The sequence below is a fragment of the Panthera pardus genome, unplaced genomic scaffold (assembly GCF_024362965.1).
Source record: "Panthera pardus isolate Hobbes unplaced genomic scaffold, ASM2436296v1 HiC_scaffold_22, whole genome shotgun sequence".
Lineage (NCBI taxonomy): Eukaryota > Metazoa > Chordata > Mammalia > Carnivora > Felidae > Panthera > Panthera pardus.
Window position 1 is genome coordinate 59,042,310 of NW_026526788.1, and position 27,832 is coordinate 59,070,141.

Here is a 27,832-nt window from a genome sequence, read left to right on the forward strand (position 1 = left end):
TGTCGCGCCCCACGCAAGGACCGCCCGGGGCCGCGGATTCGCTCCCGCGAGTTTGCGGCAGAAACTCGAGAGCAGCGCTCCACCCGCCGCGACCTGGCACCGCGCCACCGCTCCCGGGATCCCGCCCGCCCAGCAGCAGAAAGGTAAGCGCTTGGAAACCTGTGGGAGGAGCACGGCGGCCCTTTGGGTTAGGATTCATGCTGTGGCCACGAGAAGGGCGCAGGGCTCCAGGGCGAGAACCTGGAAGGAGAGAGGCACACTTTGCCTTGGCTCTCAGTGGCAAATGAGTCCCCCTTCTCTCCAGTCCTACCTGCGTTCTGCTCCTCTCAGGGCAAGGCTGAGAGACAAGTTCAGGTTGTGTGTGTGTGTGTGTGTGTGTGTGTGTGTGTGCGTGTGTGTGTGTGTGTGTGTAGGAGAAAGCACACCTGTGCCTGAGTGACTGGGGAGCTGCCCTGCGGCTGTGCTGTGAGGTTCAAAGGGCAGGAGTCCTGGGAGAAAAGAAGAGCCAACCCTGCCCTGACTGCTCCTCTGCAGACAGCTGGACCCTCCCTACATCTCTGCCTTCATGGCCCTTTGGTGCAGGAGTAGAGGGTAGGAGTGCTGAGTACTTTGGATCTCTGGGCTCCAGGCCTGGCAACTGTCAATATCCACACCAGTTATCCTGATAAATGGGTCTTCTTAGTGACAAAAGGGACTTGTAGGAAACATCATCCCTCTCCAGCTGGTACAGGACAGAAGCCCTTTTCACCTACATGCTGTTCAGAGAATATTTTTCAATCCTAGACTACAGATAATACTCCCCTTCCTCGAATCCTTGAGTTTCTCAATGCCCATCAGTGTGTACGTCTAGGTTCAGCTAACTCAAGAGAAAGATTAACTTATTGCAGGGATACTAAGTAGTTTACAGGATTGGTAGGAAGGCCAAAGAGTTAAGGAAAATCCAATTTAGGAAATACCACAAGATCAAATGGCAGGAAAGCCTGGTTAGGGTATAGCTGCTGGCATCCCTGTCTTTAGGCTCTTGACAAGAGCATCACTACGTGTAATTTCTTAAGTTTCCTCCCATCATTACTAACTTTAATCCCCCAAGATTCAAAGCTCATGTGGGACCATTTGATTGGCTAAATCTAAGACACCTGTCCAGGCACCAGCTGTCAGAGATGGGGAGAGAATAAACAGCGTCCCTTAGGTTTCTCTATGAAAAGCAAAAATTCCTCCATCAATATTTACTTTATTTGGAGAAATCTCCAAATCAGGAAGAGTATTCAGATGATAGGGTTTTTTTTTTTTTTTAAGAGAAAATGATAAATGCCACTACAGTCCACCCCTTGGCAGCTCAACATCCACATGTGCCTTTCTTTCTAAATTTAGAGTCCTTTACCCCCTAAAATGCTCCCATCCAATTTATGCTGCTGTCACTCATACAGATTGTATTCAACTTGCCCCCAAGGGAGAGAGTCCAAACCCTTGTAACTCTAGGTTCAGGATCCTTGTTCTATTCCTCTTCTAGTTATGTTGGAATCTTGTCTCAGTATTCCGTAACCTGTGGACTAGACCAGATTATAAGGTTAATCATCATCATACATGATAATACAATGGCAAGAGAACAGAAAACTGGGAAAAAGGCAAATAAGTTAAAATATATAAGCATCTACCATGCAAAAGGTTAGGAGGTAAAAGCCACTATCTGTCTTTCTGCAATATGAGATTCTATTTTGTACTTATGACATCCCTCCTCCTTTTTTCCATGCCATGTTTCTTTTGCCTTCAGCCAGCACCTGAGCTGGTTTGTGTTCTCCACCCAGGGAAGAAGCGAGCCTTTGTTCCTGAGGGATATGAACCCTTGAGGGTCCTGCCTATGAAGGTTGTTGTGGCCTTCCATGAACTTTTACCACTGGACATAAAAGCACCAGAAGGCACCCCAAGGGAGCCCCTCGGTTCCATGAATATTTCTTGTTGCCTACTGTGTACAATAAAAATGCTACTTGGCCTTGATAGTCAGAATTCATCACGTTGGCCAATCCCATTATCCTCCTTTAACCTGTCCATCCACTGGCAAGAGCAACCAGAAGTGACCAGGCAGAAATTTCTGCTTCCAATTCAGTAAAAATATTGTTGCTTCTCCTGGTTGGAACTTTCTTCCCTTCAGGACTCTCTAACCTTAATCCAGCAGAAACAAGAGTCACAGGAAGTGAGGGGCCTTTGGGTACTTGTAGAAAGTACCACCCCTCTTTCTGGACCCATATAATTGGGCTATGGGAGAAATGGCATCCTAACATTAATCACTAGCTCAAAGCATATACTTCATCCTTGAAGTATTGTACCACACCACCACAAAATTCTAAGTGGTTCTAGCAAAGAGTCCAAAAACACAATGGCTCAGGCAAGATAAACGTTCATTTTTGTCTTACAACTATGGAAGAAAGATATCTCTGCTCTGTGAACCCAGTATAGACCTAAGCTAACAAGGAAGCTCTGCCAGCCTCAACAGGTGCCTTCAGAAGTTGTCAGTCCTGGCCAGCAGGAAGGGAAGGGTGCAGAAACTCCAAGGCAAGCTCTTTAAGAAAATGACTTGAAAGCTGTACTCTCAATTCCACTCACATTCCATGGTGGAGAACTAGCTCCAGGGGAGCCTGGGAAATAGAGACCCTGGGTTGACAACCGTATGCTCAGGAGAAAGGCAGAATGGGTGTGAGGGGATGTATAGTCTTTACTACACCATTCCATTGATCTATAAAGTCAGCTGCTTCCGCATTATGGGATACATAAGTGAGATCAATGAATCTCATGGACAATAGCTTGGTTTTTTTTTAACTGAAAAATGAATTCTTGTTAAGAAGCAATGCTGTGTGGGAAATCAGACCGTCATAAGGCATAGAGTAAGTCCATGGACGATAGTATTGGCAGAAGCTTGATGCTCAGTGAAGGCATATCCAAATCTCCCACTAGACACCTCACTGGTCTCCCTAGGATTATAGAATAGTATGGGGGACTTGGGGTTGATTGCTGCTTTTGGAAGATTGGTCATTTTGCATTGATGGTAATCAGGTTAGCTTTGGTGAGATGTTGAGTTCATATGGAGCTTCATCTAGGTCTTCGGGCCATCTGTTCCAAAGCAGGCCCTGGACTTCCCTGGGAAAGGACACTGAGATCTGGAGGGAGTTATCTTGTCCACCTGGTTATTAAGAACCCTTTATTTTTTTTAAATTTTTTCAAAAATTTAAAATGTAATTTTAGAGAGAATGCAGGCAAGGGGCGTTGGGGGGGGCGGGTTGGAGAGAATCCTAAGCAGGCTCCACGCTCAGCATGGAGCCCAATTCGAGGCTCAGTCCCATAACCCTGAGATCGTGACCTGAGCTGAAATAAAAAGTCAGATGCTCAACTGACTGAGCCACCCAGGTGCCCCAAGAATCCTTTCCATAGTGGGAGGCTCTTAGTGACCAATTTCATAAAACACAAATATTTTCACTCTCTATATCCATCCCCAAAGATTCTTTTTTTATGTTTTTTCCTTTTCTCTTCCTCACCCCAAATCTTTTATCTCATGCCTTTCAAGTCCTTGCTATCTGTCTAAACCATTCACCACTTCCTGTATACTCATTGCAAATCCTTACATCAGTCCATCTCTCCCTACAGACAGAACGAGCCACAAAATATACCATTCAATGTTCTGCCCACTGGGAAGGTTTTCTTCTGTCATTTTTCAGAGCCACCCCTGAATAGGACTATACAGCATTGGGACACTTCTGGCCAGGGTTGGTGTATTGCAGTATAAACTAGACTTGAAGCCTTTCTTTCTCTTTCGTCTGGTGTTAGGGTATTCCCCATGGGATCCTAGATGTGGGATGAGGGATGGCTCCTCGTGGTATGTGGTAGGGTGGGGCAAGTTGGCTGCCTGTGGTGAAACCTGTAAGGAGGCCCTCACTGTCAGGGCAATGCAGACAGTCAGCAGCTGAGTGAGTGCCTCCTTAAGTTTACACATTAGGCATGTTGCCTACTGCACCCCAGTCCAGGCCCTGGTGAGTGGCCTGCTCAGGATGCTTGCTTATGCCTTCAGGACCTACTTGGACCTGATCCCACAGATTCCATTTCTACTTGATGATGCACTCTAAAGGACACAGCCAGCGCGTCTCTAGGTAGACCAGATAGCGGCCAGCTCAGTATATCTTGGTGTCACATGTATATCTAGTGACTTATAGCAAATCCAGGCCCCCTTCTCGAAGTATGCTATGTGAGTTTTTTTGTATTTTTTGTTTTTTTTAAGTAGGCTCCATGCCCAGTGTGAGGCTTGAGCTCATGACCCTAGGAAGATCGGGAGTCATATGCTCTACTGACTGAGCCAGCCAGGTGCCCTGTAGCTATTTTCTTTTGAGGGGGAAAAAAAGGCTCTTGGTTCTTTATTGGGCTATGAAAGTTGCCTCCACTGTAACATGCCACAGGCTCCCTATAGCACCCTGTTGTGCCACAGAAAATGTGAACTTTCTCCAAGCCTCATCCACATTGTACTCTCTCTTGATAATTAAATGGAGATGTGATAGGAATCATCACCCTTCACTTTTAATGTCTTTTATGGTGTAATTTTTGCATTTCCTCCAGGACGTAGCTTTTGATGTACTATTTCAGTAAGAAGTAAGAGTTCCAGGGGCTTCTGTTTTGCCTTCCCAACTACGGGATTCCCAATGTGTATTTTTTTTGGCTGAGGATGGAAAGGAAGAAAGCCATGAAAGGGGTTTGCAATCCCACTGGGCCCACTGCAAGGCAGATTGAGTCCAAAATTATCTCATGATCTCCATAAGCCTCCACTCTGACTGATGGATCACAGGGGCATTTGTGTTGGCAGAGAGCTAGTGACTGATAACCTCTCAAAAGGGTGAATTTTTCTGTCTCTAGGGCTCAATTCCCCTGGGAATAGTTGAGGCTTCCTTGAAGGAAGGTCAAGAGGAGAATTCAACATAGTTCTGTGGTCAAGAGCACAGGTCTGGAGCTGGACTGTCTGGGTTTGAAACCTCTCTGTGTCTTAGTTTCTTAAACTGTGGAATGGAAGTAGCAGTACCTACTTTATTGGGTAGTTTTCTCCCTTATAGTCAGGGTTGAGAGATAATTTGCATACAGTAAAGTTGGCCCTTTTTATGGGCAGTTCTATGAGTTTTGACAAATGCACTCATTTGTGTAACCATTGTGGAGACTCACAAATTATAACAGTATAGTGTGGTGAATGCCACTGTCGGTGAGCCAGTAGGAGGTATTCCCAAACTAGCCTGAGAGGGGTAACCAGGAAAGACTTCTTAGAGGAGGCCATCTTTCAGCTGGGTGCTCAAGGGTAAGGAGGAGTTTGCACAATCAAGATATATAACATTTTCATTCCCCGCCCACCAAATTCCCTCATACCCCTTTGTACTCAACCTCTCCCTCACCCCCAGCTCCTGGTAACATCTAATCTGTCTTGTGTCCTATTGTTTGCCTTTTCCAGAATGTCATGTAAATGGGATCGTACTGTATGTAGCCTTTGAGTCTAGCTTTTTTCACTTAGCATGATGCCTTTAAGGTTCACTCATGGTGTTGCATGTATCAGTAATTCATGACTTTTCATTGCTGAGTAGTATTCCATTGTGTGGATGTACCACAGTTTGTGTATCCATTCATCAGTTGAAGGACATTAGGGTTGTTCCCAGTTTTTGGCAATTATGAATAAAGTCAATAGAAGCATTCATGTTTAGGGTTTTGTGGGAACATAAGTTTTTTTTCCCCCTTGGGAAATACTCAGAAGGGGGGAGGAATCGCTGGGTCATACAGTAAGTATGTATGTATGTATGTATGTATGTATGTATGTATGTATGTATACCTTTATAAGAAACTGCCATGCTGTTTTCCAAAATGCCTGTCCCATTTGGCAATTCCATCAGCAATGTATGAGAGTTCTAGATATTCTATATCCTGGTCTACACTTGGTATGATTAGTTTTTAAAATTTTAACCATTTTAAGGTAATGGTATCTTATTGTGGCTTTAATTTATATTACCCTAATTATCACTGATAATTAGGATAATCATCCTTCCATGTATCTATCTGGTAAAATGTCTCTTCAAATAATTTGCCCTTTAAAAAAAAATGGATTGCTTACTTTCTTTTTATCGAGTTTTGAGAGCTCTTTATATATTCTGGATACAAATCCTTAGCCAGATATGTGTTTTATAAATATTTTCCTCCAGTCTGTGGTTTGTCTTATAAAGTCCAATTTATCCATGTTTTCTTTTATGGATAGTGCTTTTGGTGTCATATGTAAGAAATCTTGGGCTAACCCAAAGTCATAAAGATTTTCTTCTATATTTCTTCTAAATGTTTTATAGTTTTAAATTCTACATTTAGATCTATCATCCATTTTGAATTAAGTTTTATATCTGCTGTAAGGTATTGATCAACTTTTTTTTTAATACATGGATTATACAGAAGTTTTGAGGATTAAATGAGTTAATACATGTAAAACACTTGGAATAGTGCTTGGTACATAATTACATTTAATAAATGATAGCTGCAATTATTTTTTTTTAGAGAGAGAGTGTGCACGCACACGCAAGTGTGGGGGAGGGGCAGAGGGAGAGGGAGAAAGAGAATCTTTTTTTTTTTTAACGTTTATTTATTTTTGGGACAGAGAGAGAGCATGAACAGGGGAGGGGCAGAGAGAGAGGGAGACACAGAATCTGAAACAGGCGCCAGGCTCTGAGCCATCAGCCCAGAGCCCGACACGGGGCTCGAACTCACAGACTGCGAGATCGTGACCTGAGCTGAAGAGGGACGCTTAACCGACTGAGCCACCCAGGCGCCCCAAGAGAATCTTAAATAGGTTCCACGCCCAGCACAGAGCCCAACGCAGGGCTCAATCTCATGACAGTGAGATCATGACCCGAGCTGAAATCAAGAGTTAGACGCTTAACCAACTGAACCACCTAGGCACCCCAGAGCTATAATTATTAAAGAACATTATTGAGCTGTTTTTACAGAACTCCTCATTATAAATGCTTAATTTCTCTTTTATTTAAGGGGCTTTGGGTCCGTGAAATTATTCAGGTCTGGGAATCAAAAGAGATGCCTACATTCTTTATCATTGGGGGCTATCTATAGTCATTACTTAGTTACTCACTTACTCTTTAAGTAAAAGAAACCTAAAATGACAGAGACTTAAATGAGATACAAGTTTATTTCTCTCTCCTGTGACAGCCCAGATATAGACTGTCCAGGGTGGTAGGGTGTCTCTGTTTCACAAGGCCATCAAGGGACCTAGCCTCCTTTTTGGCTTGTTTTCTCACCATCACTAGAATATTGCCCTGGTCTGCATTCCAAAATGTCTATAACCGCTTCTATATTCTGAGCAGCAAGATGGAGAGAGAGGAGGAAAAAGGGTATAACCCCTACCTTAAAGACATAACCTGGAAATTATACATATCACTTTCACTCCCATCCTCTTTGTTGGAGCTTAGTCACATGGCCATACCTAGCTACAAGAGAGGCTGGGAAACATAGTCTTTGTTCTTGGTAGCTGTGAGTTCTGCTAAAAATCAGAGGTCCTTTTTCTATGAGAGAAAAGGGGGAAATAGATATTGGGAAACAATCTGTAGTCTGCCTCAAGAACTCAAGTCAAGCTTCTACTCACCATTTTTTACCATTGAAAAAAATACCAATCTGGGGCCCCTGGGTGGCTCAGTTGGTTGAGTAGCTGACTTCGGCTCAGGTCATGATCTCACAGTTCTTGGGTTTGAGCCCCATGTCGGGCTCTGTGCTGACAGCTTAGAGCCTAGAGCCTGCTTCAGATTCTGCGTCTCCCTCTCTCTCTGCTGCTCCCCAGCTTGTGCTCTGTCTCTCTCTCTCAAAAATAAATAAACATTAAAAAAAATTTTAATGATCAAGTGGCACCTTAGTGGGCTATTTTAGTTCCAGGCACTTAATTAGAAGAAGCAAAAATAATTATGATGGCCAGTGACCTTTGTCAATGGGGTACATGTTGGCTCTGCTACTTACCTTTGCCTCTGCTACTTAAGTGTTGCTGTTTAAAGCACACAGAGTTCATTTTCTTTGAAACAGAGAGCCACTCGTCATCTTTCAGTAGCATCTCTAACCCGTAGAAAACATCTTACTAAAGTGCTTTTAGGTGCCTTTTTTTTTTTTTTTTTGGTATTTCTGTTATTTCCTTCACGAAAGTATTTTTCAAGTTCTTTGTGAATGAAACATCTGGGACCCTTTCCAGGGATATAATGTGTGGGTGGTCAAGTTGCACAGGATAAATCTTCTTTAATATTCCTGTCTTCATAAATCTTCAGGTTCCTTTCTCTCTCTCTTTTTTTTTAATGTTTTATTTATTTATTTTTGGGAGAGAGAGAGAGAGCAGGTGGGGAAGGGGTACAGAGAGAGAGGGAAACAGAGAATCCAAAGCAGGCTGCAGGCTTTGAGCTGTCAGTGCAGAGTCCCATGTGGGGCTCCAAATGACGAACCATGAGATCACGACCTGAGCCAAAGTCAGGCCCTTAACCGACCGACCGAGCCACCCAGGCGCCCCCAGATTCCTTTCTTTTTAAAAGTTTATTTATTCATTTTGAAAGAGAGAGTGAGGGCAGGGAGGGACAGAGGTGGGGGGAGAGAGAGAATCCCAAGCAGGCTCTGCACTGGCAGCCCGGAGCCTGATGTGGGGTTCCTGCTCATGAACCATAAAATCATGGCCTGAGCTGAAACCAAGAGTCAGATGCTTAACCCACAGAACCCAGGCACCCCTCTTGAGATTCCTTTGAGGTTATACTGCTTGTGACATTGTAACCTTAGATCAATCTGAATTTAGTGATGTATGCATACTTATCAAAGATCCTGAAGTTGGTGTTCTAGTCTGGGTGGCCAGGAATCAACTATGTGCTCCTTCAAAAAGAACCACCCCCACCAAATTAGCATGCTGAGATTTGACATATCTAGAGAAAATATTGGGTAGGAGGGGTAGAACATGAGGGCAAGTGGTGTCGTCTTGCAAGGTAACTCCAGAAGAAGTCACCTCATGAGTCAAGGGGAAGGGCACTGCAGACAATGGGGAGGAACTGCTTCAGCTGGTAAGGGATGCCCAGTGCTAGTTGGGGGTTTCCTCTAAATGTCCCTGCTGTAACCCTATTCCAGTTCCTGGGATTCTCTTTTTTCATAATCGAATGTCCAATTTTTATAAGACTATGATTCATCTAACGTTATAGTTTAAGAACCATTAGGATCAAATTCTGAGATTGGCTTTCATTTATGTCAGCCCTGTTGCTACAAGAAGTAAGGTATATTTTCCCGCAACAATAGAAAGTCCATGGGTTGAAGTCAGTACTTTAAGCTGTGAATTTAGGGCTTGGACTTGTTATCCAATTTCTATAAGCTGTCCTGTGGTTTTAGAAACAGGTGCTCCTTTCCCTGTGGTCTCCTACAGCCTGTCCTCAGTGGACACTTCATTCTAGGTGAGCACAAGCGATAATTTAATTAGAGGGTTTGTGCTGTATGGCGTAGGCTACTGAATTCCCATTCCTGAATCCCAGTAGACCTACCGCCCTAACTAAGCCAAGTAACCGATCCCCATTTTCCCCATTCCCCTTATAACCTTTCACCTGTCACCATCTGTCTGGTACCAATATCTAGTTAGGGCTTTTGGCAGCAAGCACAAAAATTAACTTTGTCTACCCTAAAGATAAAAGACTAAAGAGAGTTTTTTGGAAAGATTTGGGTAGTGCATAGAAGCCACATAAATGCCAAAGAACCAGTGTGCAAGAACCAGGAAGGCAGGAAATAACAGCCAAGGTCAAACTACCAGAACACTGGCTCAGAGTCCCCACTGAGCACTGGTGTCTCTGCCACTGAGCACTCAGCGTTGCTTGTGTTGTGTTCCCAGCTCCAGTGTCCCCACTTTCAATAACTTTCCACCTGTCCTTATATCTTGGAGTCATCCTGGGTAGGAACATTAATTGGCTTAACTTGGGTTATGTGCCCACAGACTGGCAGATAGTGGGGTGGAAAGAGAAAGCTCTGGCCCCTTTGCTTCTCTAGGGGCAGATGAAATTCTGCCTTCCTCCAAGCCACACCCAAAGGGGGTTTCTCCCACATTGGAGCATGTCCGGATGCGGAGTAGCCGAGCGCGCACACACACACACACACACACACACACACACACAGCTGTTCACTGTAGTTGGGAACTTCCTGGCTCTCCTTCTCCTCCATACAGCCAAGAACCCCTCACCAACTTCAGCCTGTCCTTGCATTTAACCGGTGTCCCTGACAAACCCCAGGCAGGGAGCCACATCACCACCTCATGCTTTCTCTTTGACCAAGCCACAGAGTACAGCTGGAAGACAGGTAAATTCATGGGGTCCAGCTTTTGTTGAGTCTCCCCAGGGCTTAGAAATCCTTTTATGTTAGGGGCGCTTGGGTGGGTGGCTCAGTCGGTTAAGCATCTGACTCTTGATTTCGGCTCAGGTCAGGATCTCATGGTCATGATCTCACAGCCTGTGGAGCCCAGTGTCATCTCAAGCTTAAGATTCTCTCTCTCCCTCTCCCTCTGCCCCTCCCTGCTTGCACTCTCTCACATGCTCTCTCGCTCTCTCTCTCAAAAGAAAGAAGAAAGAAAGAAAGAAAGAAAGAAAGAAAGAAAGAAAGAAAGAAAGAAAGAAAAAATCCTTTTATGTTAGATAGCATACTATTCACCTCTGAAAAATATGTGACTCATATGACTTTTCATATGTGACTCAAACTAACAATAATTCTTTAATTGCATCTAATATACATCCCACATTTAAACTGTTCCCCAACTCTTGTGAAGGTAACCTTTCTGTAAGGAAAATATGGTTATATCACTTCCTCCATTAAATTATTTTAACATATCAATATTGTAAAATAATGTAAATGCAAACAGTACAAAGTGGTTGGAGTAAACCGGAAGAGCGCCCCTCTTCCTCCTCTCCTTTCTCTTCTCTCCTTTCAGTCCAGTCCATCTCCCCACTAGTATCAAGTATTGATTTCATGTGTTTTCTTTCAATAAGTTTCCAGACATTAACATGCAAGCAGGTGCATAGATAAATATATCCTTAACACAGAATACAAAGGGATCACAGCATACACGCTCTCATGTGACTCGCTTTATTCATTTGATAACCTATCTTGGACATCTTTCCATGTCAGTAAAAATAAAAGTCCTTTAGTGGTTCCTGTCTCCCTCTGTCACTGGAGTGCCATCTTACCAAATAGCATGTGGTTCCCTGAGTGCACCACACTCCCTCATACCTTAGTGACCATGTGCATGTCATTTCCTCTGTCTGGAATGTCTTCTCTTCTTTCATGGGACCCAAAAAATTCTTACCTTCTCCAAAGCCTTTCCTGTCCTTGGGAAAGAATTAGGCTTTCTTCCTAGTTCCCAAAATTCCCTCGGTATTCTTCTCTCATCACACTCACCATGAGGTTTGTGAGTGCTTATTCCTTTGTCTTCTTCTCTCATGATACTACAAGCTCCAAAGGCCATCCTATGAATTATAACCAACTCTCAGTCTCAGGGCTTAGTCAGAAGTGGTGCTTAATATTAGTGGTTACTGAGCTCCTTCTTCCATCCAGGGATCAAGAACATCTTAGGGTAATAGAAATACATAAGTACCCTATTTCTATTACAGAGACACTGCCCTCCCCACATCATTCAGTCAGTAGGATACTAGGAGGAAAGACCTGGAGAGGACCAAGGATTGGGATTCTCCAAGGCTGGTTGGCGTTGAGGGGAATGCTCTGAGTGACAATAAGCCAAGACTCCTCTGGTTAGGAGCACTTTTGAGGCCCTCCTAATTAGGACCTATTGTGTGAAGGCAAAAATTTTGGTAAGAGTAACTGGGGACATGGGTAACAATGACCCCGAGCCCACCAGCCTGACCTTGGCATTCCAGGGACAGGCAGAGTGAGAATTCCTGAACAATGCTTCTACCCAGAGAACAAGGCCATGTTTGACTAAAACAAATAAGACTTTTTTTTTAAACTTTTTTATTTATTTTTGAGAGACAGAGCACAAGTGGGGGAAGAGCAGAGAGGGAATGAGACACAGAATCCGAAGCAGGCTCCAGGCTCTGACCTGTCAGCACAGAGCCCGATGCAGGACTTGAACTCACAAACTGTGAAATCATGACCTGAGCCGAAGTTGGACGCTTAACTGACTGAGCCACCCAGGTGCCCCAAACAAATAAGACATTTTTACAGTGGGTGGGATAGGGAGGGTCCTTCTTCCCTGAGACAATTAGGCTGGGGCTAAGATGAAAAGGGATTGTGGGTATGGGCTAGCTGGGTTGAGTCCGCGGAATTTCTGGGAGAGAGAATGGAGTTCCATCCAAGCCACCTTCATGGAAAGTGTGGTAGGCAATATGAATTAGGCCATCATACATTCATCCAACCATCTTCTAGTGTGCTTTCCTCTCACATGGTTGCAATCAAGGTATCATCTGGGGCTGCAATCTCATTGGAAGGTTTGAATGGGGAGGGATCTACTTCCAAGTTCATTTACACGGTTGTTGGCAGAATTCAGTTCCTTGTGGGTTGTGGGACTGAGGACTGAAGACCTCAGTTTCTCACTGACTGTTGGCTGGTAGCTTCTCTCAGCTCTTTGCCATGTGAGTCTCTTCGTAGGGCAGCTCACAACATAACAGCTCACTTCATCAGAACAAGGAAGCAAGAGAGCCTGAGAGAGCAAGCAAGATGGAATCCACAGTCTTTTGATAACCTAACCTCAGAAGTGACATCCCCTCACTTTTGCCATATTCTATTAATTAGAAGCAAATCTCTAGATACAGCCCACACTGAAGGGAAGGTAATTCTACAAGGGGAGAGAGATTACACAGGAAGCAGGGATCACTGGGGAGCATCACAGAGACTGCCTACTACTTGTAAAAGCCTCCAGTACCAGGACTAATACCTTTATCCTCTCATCTGTATCCCCACTTTCACCCTATGACCATGGCCATATAAGGCAAGCATCCCCACAGCCCTGGATGCCTCTCCCAAGTGAGGATCCAGGATAGCCTCAGAAGGACTTTGGTCTCAGAAGACATATTCGGCATGGTCATTGTCATTGGTTAGCAGACAGGCTGGGTGTGGAATAGAACCAGGGGCCAGACTGGGGCCTAGAGGCACTGGCTCTCCTGGGGCTGGCCAGATACACAAGGCTACAACCAGGCCATAAGTCCACCTCAGAGTCTTTCCCAAATGGGGAGGGGCTGCTTGGATGTCTCTCCTTAAGGGCCAGCCCTGCCCAACTTGGCTGGATTTGGGCCCCACTTACCTGGGTGCTGGTTTGAGCATCACTGTCTTCGTTGCAAAAAGAGGGGTGTCTGGGGACTAGCAGAGGTCTGTGAACCCGGAGAATGAAGAAAGTACAGTCTTTGTAATTTCCCCCCAAGCATGATCTCAGTCCATTTTGGTGGACCTATTTTTTCTGTCTCTGATTCTTCCTTCCTTTTGTTTTTGTTTTCCCAATTCCCATTTCTCTGACTCCTTCTCTTCTCTCAATTTTATACCCTAAAGCCCAGGGCACAGGACACCCCTAAAATTGAGCCTGTACTCTCCACTAGGGCGTGGCAAGATTTGGGAGGACTCTTCTCCCCTGCCTTTACCACCCGAGGCAAAGGAGGGGTCTGGAGAGTACCCAAGTGAGCGCCAGAAGACCGGAGAGGCAGGCAATCCTGGGTCTTCCCACACTGCCTCCACGGAGATCCACAAGAGGGCGCTCCCCATTCTGCACCTATTCCTACCGTCTCCAACCAGCCTCCCTGAACACTACTCAAATGAAGACTGACAAATGGGGCAGAAAACTGCCACACAGAGGAAGACTTGAGAAGGGCACAGTGCAGTATGAAGAAAAGTGTGGTCCACATGAGTCCCAGCATCCTTCCAGGAGCTTGGAGAAGGTCAGACCTCAGACCAGTTGTCCGCCTCAGGTTTCCAGAGGCAGAATGGCCAGTACTTCCTCCGTGCTCCACTCCCCATCTCTGCCAGTGTGCAACACTCCTCCGGGAGGGGACCAGGTACTACTCATCTTGGTGTCCTCAGAGCCTGTATGAATGAATGACCAACCAATGATGAATGAATTGCTCGACCAATGAATGAGCAAACAATCAAAGCCTCTTAAGGCCTGTTTGAAATGTACAAACGTATTCACGGGAGCATTATTTTGTGATCTCCAAGATTGGGAACAAATTCATCGTCCATCAGTAGAGGACTGGGACAATACATTAGGTATCGGTGTACTGGCGAGCAGCCATGAGAAGAATGAGGCAGCTCTAAGTACATGGCTGTGGAGCAAACTCAAGGGATAGCGTTGGGTGTGGAGAACAGGATGCAGAACACAACGCAGGCTAGGCTGGCCTCCGAGTGTGCTCGTGGGGGAGAGAATAGTATTCCGAATATGCGTAGGACAGCTCAGGAAAGATGCCCAAGGAAATTATAGCTCTGGCTCTCTGGGGAGAGCAACGGAATACCTGAGCTAGGGGGTGGAAGGGAGGCTGACTTGTCACTGTTTGGAACCGTTTGGATTTTGTACAGCGTGAGTAAAGTATTTATTCAAAACAACATGTAACAGCACGCACTTGGAGCCACGGACTTGGATCACCCTCCTGGTCCTATTACGAGCTGCGTGCTTGTGAGCAGGTCATATTAGTCTTTGAGGATCAGTTTCTTCATCTGTAAAAATAGACTGTTGGAAGTCTGCCCAGTGCTCTGAGATTTGCCAAAGGTGTTTCTGGGCACATTTGGGGAGCCCAAGGTTTTGCTGACACCGCTGTCATTTGTAATACACACAGATGACACATGAGCACAAACCTCTGACCCAGACAGGTCGAAGTCCTGCAAGAGATCGACAGTGTGATCCTTGACCCACTGGTCTTGGTCAGAGACCAGGTTAAATGCCCTCTCAGGGTTCACCTGCTGGGAGACATTATCTGGCGGATTCTCTTGCCCCACTTCAGCAACCATGGCCAGGACCAACCTTCAGGAACTCTGTCTCAACACCAGAAGATTATGTCATAAAATCCCTTTGTTGCTTCCTCTGTCCCAGTATCTTACCAGTGAAAGAACGGTGCAAAAACAAAGAACATAACGTAGTCATCTGGGGCTTTGCAAGGGGAAGTGCTAGAGATTCCGCGGTTAATGGTCTTTAGAGATATTCTCCCTACAGTGGGTGCCAGCTTGGGGCACTGCATAACTGCGGGCTGTGGGGTCGCCCCCGTGTCCAAGCTATGCATACCAGGAATACTCTCTCATTTACTGTTGTTTTTTTTTTTTTTCATTTGACAAAAATTAATTTAGCTCCTTCGCTCTGCCACGGTTGTAAAGGAGAGTACGCTGCCTGAGGCAGTTACGGCCCATTGGTGAAGGTACACAATTAGACAAACCAATGATAATCAAAAGCGCACCAAGCATCAGAGAGACAGCCAGCCTTTCCAGAAGTACCAGGCAGAGGTACAGGACCCAGGGGCAGGGGTCAGCCGATTCCTCTGGGAGGAAGGGAGGATGGAGGGAGGACAGGCGCTAACGAAGAGAAGCAATTTGGTGCCAGCTGTTGTGAAGGTGCGACAGTGGATGTAAATGGCTAGCCAAGGACCCAACGCACTGTAAGCGCTCCATCAGTTCCAGAAAGCACAGGAAGAAATTTCCCCCAGATATCCAGGCCTGAGCGCGGGGCTGTCATCACCCTGAAATGCCACAAGGCGGAGCTCATCACCTGTTACAGTGCGTTCTGGGTCCTGTCCCTCCAGTTGCAGTGTGGCCGGCCTCCCCCAACCCAGAAGCTGGTTATTGACACCTTACAAAGCTGTTAACAAAGCGCCCAGTGGATACCGGGACACCCACAGCTGCTGCTAAGTGTAGGGTGTGCCAGAGCCTAAGTGGCTCCTGACAGCCCTGTCCTCGTGTTTTCTCGCAAAGTCCAGGATTTGTTCCTCCGGGCTCACTCTCACCACCTCAGAATAGCTCTGATTCCCCAAAATAGCCACCAGCTCTGTTCTTTTCATCCTTCCTGGTTCTTCCCACCCATCCGCAGAGCCCAGTCTTAGAGCAGCACGGAGGAGGGTGAGGCACTGGCCCTGGCACCTCGGGGGCCACCTAGGCCAGCAGAGCTTCAGCTCTCTGCACAGACCCCAGTTCCTGCACAGACCCCAGCAGAGGGGATGAAAAGGTGTTTCCCACAGGTCTCCTTCCGGAGTTAGAAATGTACTTGGTTTTGAGCACCCCTCCCACCCCCATCCCCGCCCTGATGGCTTCTGGAGAGGATTGGGTGGCTCCATGCCCTGGAGTGAGACAGACCTGTGGTCCTGCACTCACTCTGCTGGTGACCTTGGGCAAGTTACCTCACCTCCATGGTCATCTTCCATGAAATAAAGATCAAAAGAAAATCTAACATTTTACTTTATGGGATATTGAGGGATCAGTTGTTCCGGGAAAAGGGAATCCACATTTGATTCCTTTTCTCCCCTCACCCAGGGAACACCTTTAAACACACACTGAAAGTGACATACGGGAGGGGGGGAAGAAACTGACATACAGGTAACTTCTGAAAAGAAGAGGGGGCCGCTCCCTGACAGATGGCTTCAAGCCAAAGAGGTGAACCTGGGTTCAGGTGAGGGCTGGCAGGAAATCAGCACCACGCTCCCTTTTTAACTCTTTCCTTACAGGACTCTGACTGCAGTTGGGGACTGACAAGCACAGGACCTGACAAAGTCAGAAAAAGGACAGCAGAAGGGTTTCCAGACAGAGGAATCACATGGATGGACTTCACGGGTCAGTTCCTGGGGTACTGTCTGTCCTCTCCAGCAGGCAGAAATAGGTGTCTGTGCCCGGCTCAGTGCCTGGCAGATAGAGGGCACGCTTCTGGGGTCAAGAGTGACCGGAGCCTTCATCCCTTGGCATCGTTGGTTTCGTCAGGAGTCATTACTCATGACTTAGTCACCTTTGGAAGATGACAGAGGCCATCCCAAAGTGCCCCACACAAACTGCAGTTTGCTTCTCAGTGAAACTGAGCTGGACCACATTGAAGGTTTTGGAACTGTGTTTTTCGGAACCCCTCAGAGACAAGGAGGCAGGAGGAGGTGTGTGGCAAGATAGGCAACCCCCTGTCCCCGTTTCACTAGAGAAGCTCAAAAAGAGGTCATGTTTTTCAATGAGATGTAAAGAACAATAAAGAAAAATCCACACAACTTGTTTGTGCGTTTGACAGTTAGTTATAAAATGAATACCCCATAATGCAGGTCAAGAAATGCAACGTTGCCCGCACCCCAGGATCCACCTGAATGTCCTTCTGCTTGCCAACTTAGAGGCCCCAGATTTGATTTTAAGGGAACCAACAATCTGGCACAAGCTGTAGTTTTTATGTGTATGCGGTAGGGGGGGGAAGGGAGTGTGTGTTTGGCTGGGGTGGGCCTCAGATGCAGAGTCCAATTAACCACACTCCCTAGACCATGCAACAGGATCACGGGCTCATACAGGGTCTTCTCTTGTTTTCTTTTATATGCTGATTTTTCTTCCCTTCATCTCCATCACTGCTCCTATTTCCCCTTTCCCCCAAAGACACTTAATCTATTGTATTCGGCTTATGTCCTTGGGTATGTATGTATCTTTGAAAAATATATTGTGTCTTGTATATGTATGCATTTTAGATCTCTTTCTAGTCCTTACTTTTTTCATGTTATTCTATATATCTCAAACCCATTACTTCTTTTTTATTTATTTTTATTAAAAAAACTTTTTTAAATATGAAATTTATTGTCAAATTGGTTTCCATACAACACCCAGTGCTCATCCCGACAGGTGCCCTCCTCAGTGCCCATCACCCACCCTCCCCTCCCTCCCACCCCCCATCAACCCTCAGTTTATTCTCAGTTTTTAAGAGTCTCTTATGGTCAAACCCATTGCTTCTAACTGCTCCCTATTTACTCCACAGAATGCATCTATCACATTTACTTCTCCTAATTGATGGATACTTAGGATGCAGCCAATCACTCTCTTGTAGCAAAACAACACTCACATGTCCCCTCATGGACCCAAGTTTAAGGTGCTCCGAGGCAGATGAGGTGAGGCAAGGCAAGCAGGCTTAGGGTTGGCTAGTTTAAACCATTTTGATGGGCTCTTGGGTGGAGGGGCTGTCCCTAGTTGCCTGGTACCTGGCCCTGGGGTAGTTAGGGCAAGGAAATAATAGCAGCCTGGTGTGGTAAGAGCTGGTTAGAAGGGGTAGCGGGGTGTGGGCTCTGGACTGGTTAGTTTATACGTGAAAGTTGTGCTCGCAGGTGAATCCTTTACTATCTCTAGGAACTGGCTGGCCCTCAGAGGCCAGTCTCTCCAGAGTTAGCAAGGTGCCAGATATGAAGCATTAGAAATAAAAAGACATGGAGCGCCTGGGTGGCTCAGTCGGTTGAGCATCCGACTTCGGCTCAGGTCATGATCTCACAGCTCGTGAGTTTGAGCCCCACGTCCGGCTCTGTGCGGACAGCTTGGAGCCTCGAGCCTGCTTCGGATTCTGTGTTTCCCTCTCTCTCTGCCCCTAACCCACTCACATTCTGTCTCTGTCTCTGTCTCCCTCAAAAATAAATAAACATGAAAGAAAGAAAGAAAGAAAGAAAGAAAGAAAGAAAGAAAGAAAGAAAGAAAGAAAGAAAGAGACATGCTTAGCACAATGGGTTTGGTAGAACTTAGCTATAAAGCCAACGGAGTTGAGAAGAGATGTTTTAATTAAAAAAAATGTTTATTTATTTATTTGGAGAGAGAGACAGAGAACTTAAGTCGAGGAGGGACAGAGAGAGACACAGAATCCGAAACAGGCTCCAGGCTCTGAGCTGTCAACACAGAGCCCGATGCAGGGTCCGAACCCACAAACCGTGAGATCATGACCTGAGCTAAAGCCAGATGCTTAACCGACTGAGCCAACCAGGCATCCGTTTTTTAAAAAATTCTTTTTGAGAAAAAAAATTTTTTAAGGAGATAATTTTATTTTCCTGGTTGTTGGCTTATTTTCTATTTCTTCTTGTTCAAAGTTTGACATTTTACATATTTCAATAAACATTCATTTCTTACATTCCAGTGCTTCTGGATGGCCAAGTAGTGACTTTTCTGTGATCTTCCAAGTCTTCTTTGTGACCTTTACCTCTCTAGCTCCCTTAATAATTGGGTAAAATCTAATGCCTGTAATAAGTCATTGATTCCATAAGACAGTGGTTCTGCTTCCCTGATGGGACCCTCATAGATAACTTCCCTGTAGACTTCATGAAGCAGAAATCTGTACCAACCCTGGCCTGTCTAGCTCTGGACCTTACCATGAGAGAGGGAAGTACATTTCTTTCTTATTTAAACCATTGTTGCTTTGTGGTTTTGTTTTTTTTTTTAAGATTTTATTTTGTTATTTTTTTTAATGTTGATTTATTTTTGAGAGAGAGAGAGAGAGAGCACATGCAGTGGGTTGGGGGGGGGCGGGCAGAGAGGGGGACAGAAGATCCAAGGCAGGCTCTGTGCTGACAGCAGAGAGCTCGATGTGGGGCTCGAACCCACAAACCGTGAGATCATGACCTGAGCCGAAGTCGGATGCCTAACCGACTGTGCCACCCAGGTGCCCCTTTAAGATTTCATTTTTAAGTAATCGCTACACCCAACGGAGGACTCGAACTCACAACCCCAAGATCAAGAGTAGCATACTCTTCAGACTGACCCAGCCAGGCACCCCTAAACCACTGTTACTTTGATCTGACTTCACAGAGCTGAGACAACTACTCGTTTTGGACCCTGCCACCTGCTAGAAGTTTACAGGAAAGAGGAAGCACTTCTATCTTATTTGACCCATTGCATTTTTCAGTTTCTAACAAGAGCTTAGCCTGTAGCTTAAATCCTTCCTCATCCACACTACCCCCCTTTTCACCCAGTTGAATCCTACTCACCCTGCAGCTTTTCCTAAGCCTGATCCCCCTATTACAAGGGCACTCTCCTAATACCCTGGGCTTCCCCTTTCATAGCACGTGCATAATCTGGTAAATATTTGTCGCGTGTCTGTCTCCCCCACTAGACCAGACCTTGCCTGTCTTACTCCTGCTGTACCCCCAGCCCACGATGCAGAGCTGACACACAGCCATTGACTGACTCAATGAACGCTCTCCAAGGGAGATACAAAGAGGAGAAATCTTTTGGTGCATTTTGCTAGAAATGTGCAGTCGCCCTGAACCCCTTGGGTGGAACCTAGCTTGTCAGAGTTTGCTGCCCCGACCTTCTCCCCCCTCATCCTCTCTTATTCCAGAGCCTCGAACCGCCTTCTAAACGTCAGATGCTTCACAACCAGTTATTGCACATTAAGAGGCGATGATATGTGTGCGCCAGATATCAAGGTCACTGGACACCCCCCCCCCCAGCTACGTGTCATATGTAGAACCACTGTTGGGGTGTGTCTGGCCCATGCTATTTTCTCTAAGAGCTGCCCCCCAAACCGTCCCATGCTGAGGAGCAGGCCCAGCTCGGGACACTTCAATGAGAATTAGAAACCCATGGGACACTTCAATGAGAATTAGAAACAAAAGCGCCCGTTTCTCAACACACTTTATTGCCATCTGCCAAAACAGTTTCATTATGAATATGCATCTTTGCAATGTCTGCAGCGTGGAGGGGGCCCCTTGGAGTTACACACTGCACAGTCTACACAGCCGTATGTGGATGTATGTCCTGCCACCTCCCTGTTAGCCTTGTTAGCGTTATGTTACTCTGCCTTCTTCTAGAGCCAGCCTGATTGGGCCAACCTAACTTAAGCTGGCCAATGGGTTGGTTCTCTCAGAAATGTAAAGGTGGGCTACAGAGCTCTAGCTTGTCATTACTAAACTGGGAGAATAGGCAGAGTCGTGGCTGGGATAGCCATTTCCCGACACGTATCGCTTCCAGTTCCCTGACTGCAAGCGACAGAAACCGACTTAAGTAGCTAACTTAGCTTACACAAAAATGGGATGTATCAGAAGGAGTCTGGGAAAGCCAGAGAACCAGAGGCCAGGCAGGAGGAACGAACGACAGGAAGAGCTTCACAGCAGAGCAATCTGGCCAGGGCCCCACTGTCTGGAGGAGGAGGGGGCAGGGAGAATGGGACATGGACGATGGCAGACACTGATGGACAAAGGACCTCCATCCATTTCCGCCTTCCCGTCTCCATTAGGACTCAAAGTCTTGGGAGAGAGCAGCTGGCCAGCCATGCCGTGATGGAGGAGGGCTTTGTGGGGTGCTCTGATCAGCTGGGGGCCACCCAATGGGGGGAGTCCCAATCAGGTGGGGGCCGGCGGCGCAGGCAGTGAAAGAAGGGGGAACAAAGGAGATAGAAGTTTGAGATTACCACAAGGGAGTGGCAGGCAGGACAGCAAAGGAGACACTGCCACCAGGTGGGTATGCGTATGTGTGTGTTGGGGGGGTGGACACAGTTATCACAGTTGTGGGGTGGAGTGAGGGAGTATGGGGACATATGGAATTTCCCCCTTTTTTGGCCATTTTAGGGACTGTGACTGATTGTAATTGGTCAGTTAGGGTCTGTGGTTATTTCGATGTGGGCCGCTTAGTGGTCAGTGGTCACGTGGGCCCTTTGGCCTTACTCAGGTTTCCATTGCTCAAGCCTGTTGCCTAAAAATGGCCTCTACAGGCTCTATCCCTCTACTGTTCTCTTCTTAACTCAGAAACACTTTTTCATTTATAAAGTTCTTTCTTTCTTTCTTTTAATGTTTATTTATTTTGGAGAGAGAGAGAGACAGGGTGTGAGCGGGAGAGGGGCAGAGAGAGAGGGACACACGGAATCCAAAGTGGGCTCCAGGCTCCGAGCTGTCAGCACAGAGCCCAATGCGGGGCTTGAACCTATGAATGGCGAGATCAGACCTGAGCCGAAGTCAGACGCTTAGCTGACTGAGCCACCCAGGTGCCCCTATGAAGTTCTTTAGAACGCATAACCAAGGCGCCATTCCCCGACACCTGTCGGGAAAGAGACATCTGTCTCTTTGTTCTTGTCCTCTGGTATAGGATCTCGTGGTGGCCCTCTCCTGTCACATGTGTTGCTCCTCAAGCCAGTGTCACTATCACTGGTCGCCCCTCCTGTCCACTCTTCCCGTCCTCAGGAGCAGATGTGCCTTCTTCACCACTCTCTGAGCTTTCTCGTTTCTTCAAAGCGCCTTCTCCATCTCCAGTGGAATTCTCTTTCTTGTCTTCTTTCTTTTCTGTGGTTTTCTTAGCTGCTCACTCTTCCTCAGGAAGTAATACTGCTCTGACCCCGTTTGACTCGCTCTGCCACCTCTTACTCCCTGTCTCTAGCTTTTGTGGTTCTGTTCCTCTGCCTGTGCAATTTCAGCTCTAATTTTCTCTGTATCCACGTCCATCTTTGGACCCAGAGCCTTTCAAGTTCATTGTTAAATGAATCTGTGCTTTCCAGGAACAACTTCTTTTTCTGGTGTTACTCCTCTATTTGAAGAAGCTAAGCTTCTAGTTTTCACTGATGAACAGTTAAGCACTGAACTTGTTGTTTGAGGTCCTGCATTCTGGCTGTTGTGACAACCTATGGAACATCTGGTAGCACACTCTCACCAGGTACTGCACCGAGGAGGTGTCGGTCTCCCTGGGAAGCAGTAGCTGTATGCTTCATTGACCAGCCACCATCAAAGGATCAAATAGGAGACGGGGCGCCTGGGTGGCTCAGTCGGTTAAGCGTCTGACTTCAGCTCATGTCATGATCTCGCAGTCTGTGAGTTCAAGCCCCACGCCAGGCTCTGTGCCAATAGCTCAGAGCCTGGAGCCTGCTTCGGATTCTGTGTCTCCCTCTCTCTCTCTGTCCCTCCTCTGCGCACACTCTGTCTCTCAAAAATGAATAAATTTTAAAAATTAAAAAAAAATATATATGAAGAACTCTTAAAACTTAACAATAAGAAAATGAAGAATCCGATTTTTAAAAAATGGGCAAAAGACCTGAAAAGAATCTTCACCAAAGAAGACATGCAGATGGAAAATAGGCACGTGAAAAGATGTCGCGTGTCATTAGGGAACTGCAAATTAAAACAATGAGTTACCACCGCACACCTGTTAGAATGGCCAAAATCCAAAACACTGGCAACCCCAAGTGCTGGGGAGGATGTGGGGCAACAGGAACTCTCGCTCACTGCTGGTGGGAAAGCAAAATGGTTCAGCCACTTTGGAAGACGGTTCGGCAGTTTCTTCCAAAACTAAACATACTCTTAACATGCGATCCAGCAATTGTGGTCTTTGATATTCGCCCATAGGGACCTATGTCCCTATAAAAACCTGCACACGGTTGTCTGTAGCAGCATTTTTAAATTGTTATTGCTGGGTAGTTGACCCACAATATTGTCCTGGTTTCAGGTGTGCAATAGTGATTCAACACTTACAGACATTATGAAACGATCACCACAGTACCTGTAGCTACCAGCCTGTCCTCTGGTCTTCCTTTGAGACCTCTGCTCTCCGGGCTCCCTCTTACTTTGTCCTTCTTCTCCTCTAGTTTGATCTCAGGGGTGGAGTTTCCTTCGGCACTGCAGGGGTAGAGGCGGGGGATCCTCTGAGCCCAGGGGCCACCTCTGCCGTTTGGGCAGCCCCGTAACCCAGGCTGGCAGCTGCTGTTCCTATCACTTCGATCACCCCCCTCCCCCAGTTTTGCCGCCTTACTTTTTAGCCTGAATTCCAGCCCCTACCTTTAGGAACTGTCATCGTGTTGAATCCCGCCTGGGGGAGCCCCTTCCTCTTCCCCAAATGGGAGGTATTCCATTACAGGGTAAAGTGTGGTTTAAGTAGCTGTAGAGAAGCGTGACGGAAAGTCTGTCAGTTGGGCTGGACTTGCCAAAACTTGGTGTAATGTGGGGATGCCAAGGAAACCTGAGCAGAGCCGAGGTGGGGGCAAGTCAGGATGTTCAAGGTAAGAGGCAGGAAATGGTGTGGGGGAGGGGCAGACAAAACTCGGGCCCCAAGTGGAGAAAGGAGGTTGGGGGCAGGGACTTCCTTGAAACTGCTGCCAGATAAAGGTGCGTGGGCAGCTTAGGGTGGGGTGGGTGGGGCTGAGGGAGGGAGGTTGTGGGGGAACTGGTAAGCGGGTAGAGGGAGGACAGGATTTCCTCTAACAAGCATTTCAGCCTGAGGCCAGAGGCACCTGGAACCCAGTGGAAAGGCTTGCCCTCCAGAGATGCTTGTTGGTGGAGAGGGCCTTAGCCTTGGGGCAGTGGGAGGGCCTAGGGCTGGCCAACTGGAATGTCCTACAGGATGGTCCGAGCCCAAAGACTGCCACTCAGCAAATACAGGAAATGGGCCCAGCCAGATTCTGAGACTTTGTGGAGTCCCTTTTCGGAGCTCCCCCTCCCCAGTTCCTTTGTTCAACCTGAACACTCCCAGCCTCCAGTCCCTCTGTCCTTCCTGCCCCAGGTGGTCAGTCAGGGCCTGCCCAGCTTCTTTCCTTGATCTCTCATACCTGCCGTCCTCCACCCCTCACACTGTGGCAGTCGGGCCCTCTTCCATCCCTCCCTGTGAGCCCAGACCCACCCAGCTGTGCCAGCCTTGGCCAAGCCAGCTCCAGCGGGGACATGGTCTTTCCCGTCTCAGCAGGCTGAGACCTGAGGCTTTAATTATGAGCCACTTCAAAGCCTTTCTGGAAGCAGGTGAGAGATAAAGTGTAAACAAGTGAGAGTGAGTCATCCCGGCCCTCCCAGCCCCACATGAGGCCCTCCCAGCCCCACATGACGGAATATCCTTCCTGCCTCTCTTACCCTTCCAGCCTCTCAAGTAGCCAACCACTGATTCCGTCCTCAGGGAGACACTAGCCTAGGGCTGGGACCCTTCGAAGCTGTGCTGCTCACCATCACCTACATCATCTTCCTCTTCAGCACACCCCCACTATCGACTGAGCAATAACCCATTGGGCAAAGCACTTCCTGTGGATTAGTTCATTTAATCCTCCCAATAACCTCATGAAGTAGATACTATTCTGTCCATTTCACAGGTGACAAAAGCAAGGCCTACCTAGAGAGGCTCCGTGATTTATCCAAAGTTACACAGGTTGATAGCGGACCCAGTTTTCCAATTCCAACGGTCCCACTCCAGAGTACTTAAAGACTGACATAGCAAGAAGGACACAGCATCATTCATGTGGCATCCCTTTTCCAAATGCAGACCCTGAATCTAATCATGAGAAACGTGTGAGACATCTAAACTCTTCCAAAAAGTCAATATTATGAAAGGCAAAAGAAATTGAGAAGAACGTTTTCAGATGAAAAACCACAACACATGATTCTGGATTGGTACTAGATCTGAGGGAAAAAAAAAAATTGCTGCAGGGGCACCTGGGTGGCTCAGTAGGTTAAGGTCTGACTCTTGACCTCGGCTCAGGTCATGATCTCACGTTTCATGGGCTTAAGCCCCGCATTGGGCTCTGGGCTGACAGCGCAGAGCCCGCTTGCAATTCTGTCTCCCTCCCTCTGTGCCCTACCCCATTCGTGCTCTCTTTCTCTCAAAAATAAAATAAACTTAAAAAAAATTTTTTTAATTGCTACAAAAGATAGCATGGGACAAAGAGCAAAATTAGAATAAGGACCATACATTAGATTATAGTATCAATGGCATTTCCTTTATTTAAGATAGCTGTCCTAAGGATAGGTAAGAAAATATCCTTGTTCTTAAGAGCTGTGTGCTGAAGTATTTAGGGATGAAGTGTTATGATATCTGAAACTTATCCTCAAATAGTTCAGAAAAAAAGAATACTAAAATGATTTACACCTGTGTGTGTGTGTGTGTGTGTGTGTATACGAAAGAGAGAGACAAGGGGCACCTGGGTGGTTCAGTAAGTTAAGCATCTGACTCTTGATTTTGGCTTGGGTCATGATCTCACGGTTTGTGGGTTTGAGTCCCACGTCAGGCTCCGTGCTGGTGGCGCAAAGCCTGCTTGGGATTCCCTCTCTCCCTCTCTCTCTGCCCCCCCCCATAAATAAATAAATAAACTTTAAAAAAATAAAAGATTAAAAAAAGAGAGAGACAATAGTATTGAGAGACGTATAGAGAGACGTAGTATTGTCAAACGTAGTGAAATATCAGTGAATCTTGGTAAAGGACATTTGGGAGTTTATTACACTATTCTTTTAACTTCTCTGTAGCCTTCATATTTTCAAAATAAAAAGGTTGCTAAAAGGAAGTTACTAGATTAGCACAGCCTGGCACTAAGTTAGATTCTGAGAGATGCTAGTCCACACCCTTGCAGCACAACCCCAGGCTCTCAGTGAGACCCAGTGTCAAGGTCTTTACCCATCATCTGGCTTCACTGAAGTCCCCAAGCTTCTGCTTTCTCATCCATGCTCAGAATCTTCCCAGCTTGAGCTGAGAGGTAGGGACAGGAAGTCATGGCCAGGGTGTGGGGGAAGACTGTCCATCTTCCCTACCCCCAGGGGTTGTATCCTTTGGAAGTCTTGCCAAATTTGCCCATGTGTATTAAGTGGTTTGTGCTGAGGGATTTGCAAACAGAAAAGGTACTGATTGAGAAGCAGGAATGCACCTCTGGCTCACTCTCCTGCCTCTTGGTGATGGCTGTGCCTCTGAGCACCAGAAAGTGTGACACAGACCCGCTGAGGCCTCACTTAGCCCTGGGGAAGCCAGCGTGAGTGTCAACACTCTGGCAGAGAGAAGTGCTAAAATGCATATTTGAAGATGTCTGAACAGACTTGTTTGAGAGACAGCTAGAGTTGTCAAGTAATCCTGGTGTCTCCCCCTGTCTCGGTTTTGAAGGCAGAGCTTGCCTACAGGCCTCTGACCTCTAATGTCTTTCCATTATTGTTAGCATTTGACAAAACTTTGCTTAAGACCTGGGGATGACAGAAGTCAACACGGAGAGGAGCTTATAATTGCTGCTAGAAGGGCTACTCTTAAGATCCTCTCCGGGACAGAAGTCAGCTCAACTTGGGGTCCTCTGGGCCTAATGCCTGGGCCAGTGATGCTGTACCGGGTACAGACCATTTCCTCCATAAACTGACCTCCTCAGGCCCCAGTGGCCCCTGGGAACCAAGGCCCCCAGCCCCAATGGACAATACCAACCCATGGGGAGAGTTACAGGCTCTTGCTCAGAGCTTCCAGAATCTTCCTCCAGAGTGTAAGCGAGAGCCCAAGAGCCAGCGGGCTGAGCCCAGGCAGAATGACTCACGTCGGGAGACTAACATTGCATGGAGCCCTAGAACATAAAGAAGGCAAAGGGCTGTTGGCAGAATGGTTCAGATCTGCAGAGACTGGACTCTGAGGGAGAGCTGATCCGGGAGACAGAAGATAGAGCCATTGCTTCCATCTTTCTCACTCAGCTTCTCCACTAGTTCATCTGCCACCCCCTTAGCCCCTGAAAGGGGTCATGCTGCAGACCATGCACAGTGGACCCTCCCAACCAACCCCAGTCTTTAAGGAAGCCCCTTCCCTTCCATATGGGCATTGGGGCTGCCATCGCACTGTCCTTGCCCTCCTGGATATAGTGGTCCGCCAAGGAAAGGAGCTTGATTCAAAACTGTGTCCTAAACTGGGATTTTGTACATAGGTAACAGGAGACAGAAGGCCTTTCTTTCCTTTGGGGTCTCTAGTTGAGGCGATATAAGCCCAGGCTTGTCAGCCTTCCCTATATCCCACATAAAGGCCCAATACGAGGGAATGAGGCAAACATAGGTAGGAGGAGAGCCCAGTGACATTGGGTTGGCATTTCTGGATCCAGTTGTTCCTGAAGCCATTTCCACTCTGATTGTATCAGTGACGTGAGCTAATCCATTCCTGTTTTTCCTCTGGGGCTTCCTGGAGTTGGACTTCTGTCCTT

General features: G+C 46.8%; 1 pseudogene; it reads right to left on the minus strand.

Moving 5' to 3' along the window:
• Positions 1-21,946: 21,946 nt before the first annotated feature.
• LOC109272684 (SWI/SNF-related matrix-associated actin-dependent regulator of chromatin subfamily E member 1-like) lies at positions 21,947-22,663 on the minus strand (annotated as a pseudogene).
• Between the last annotated feature and the right edge of the window lie 5,169 nt (positions 22,664-27,832).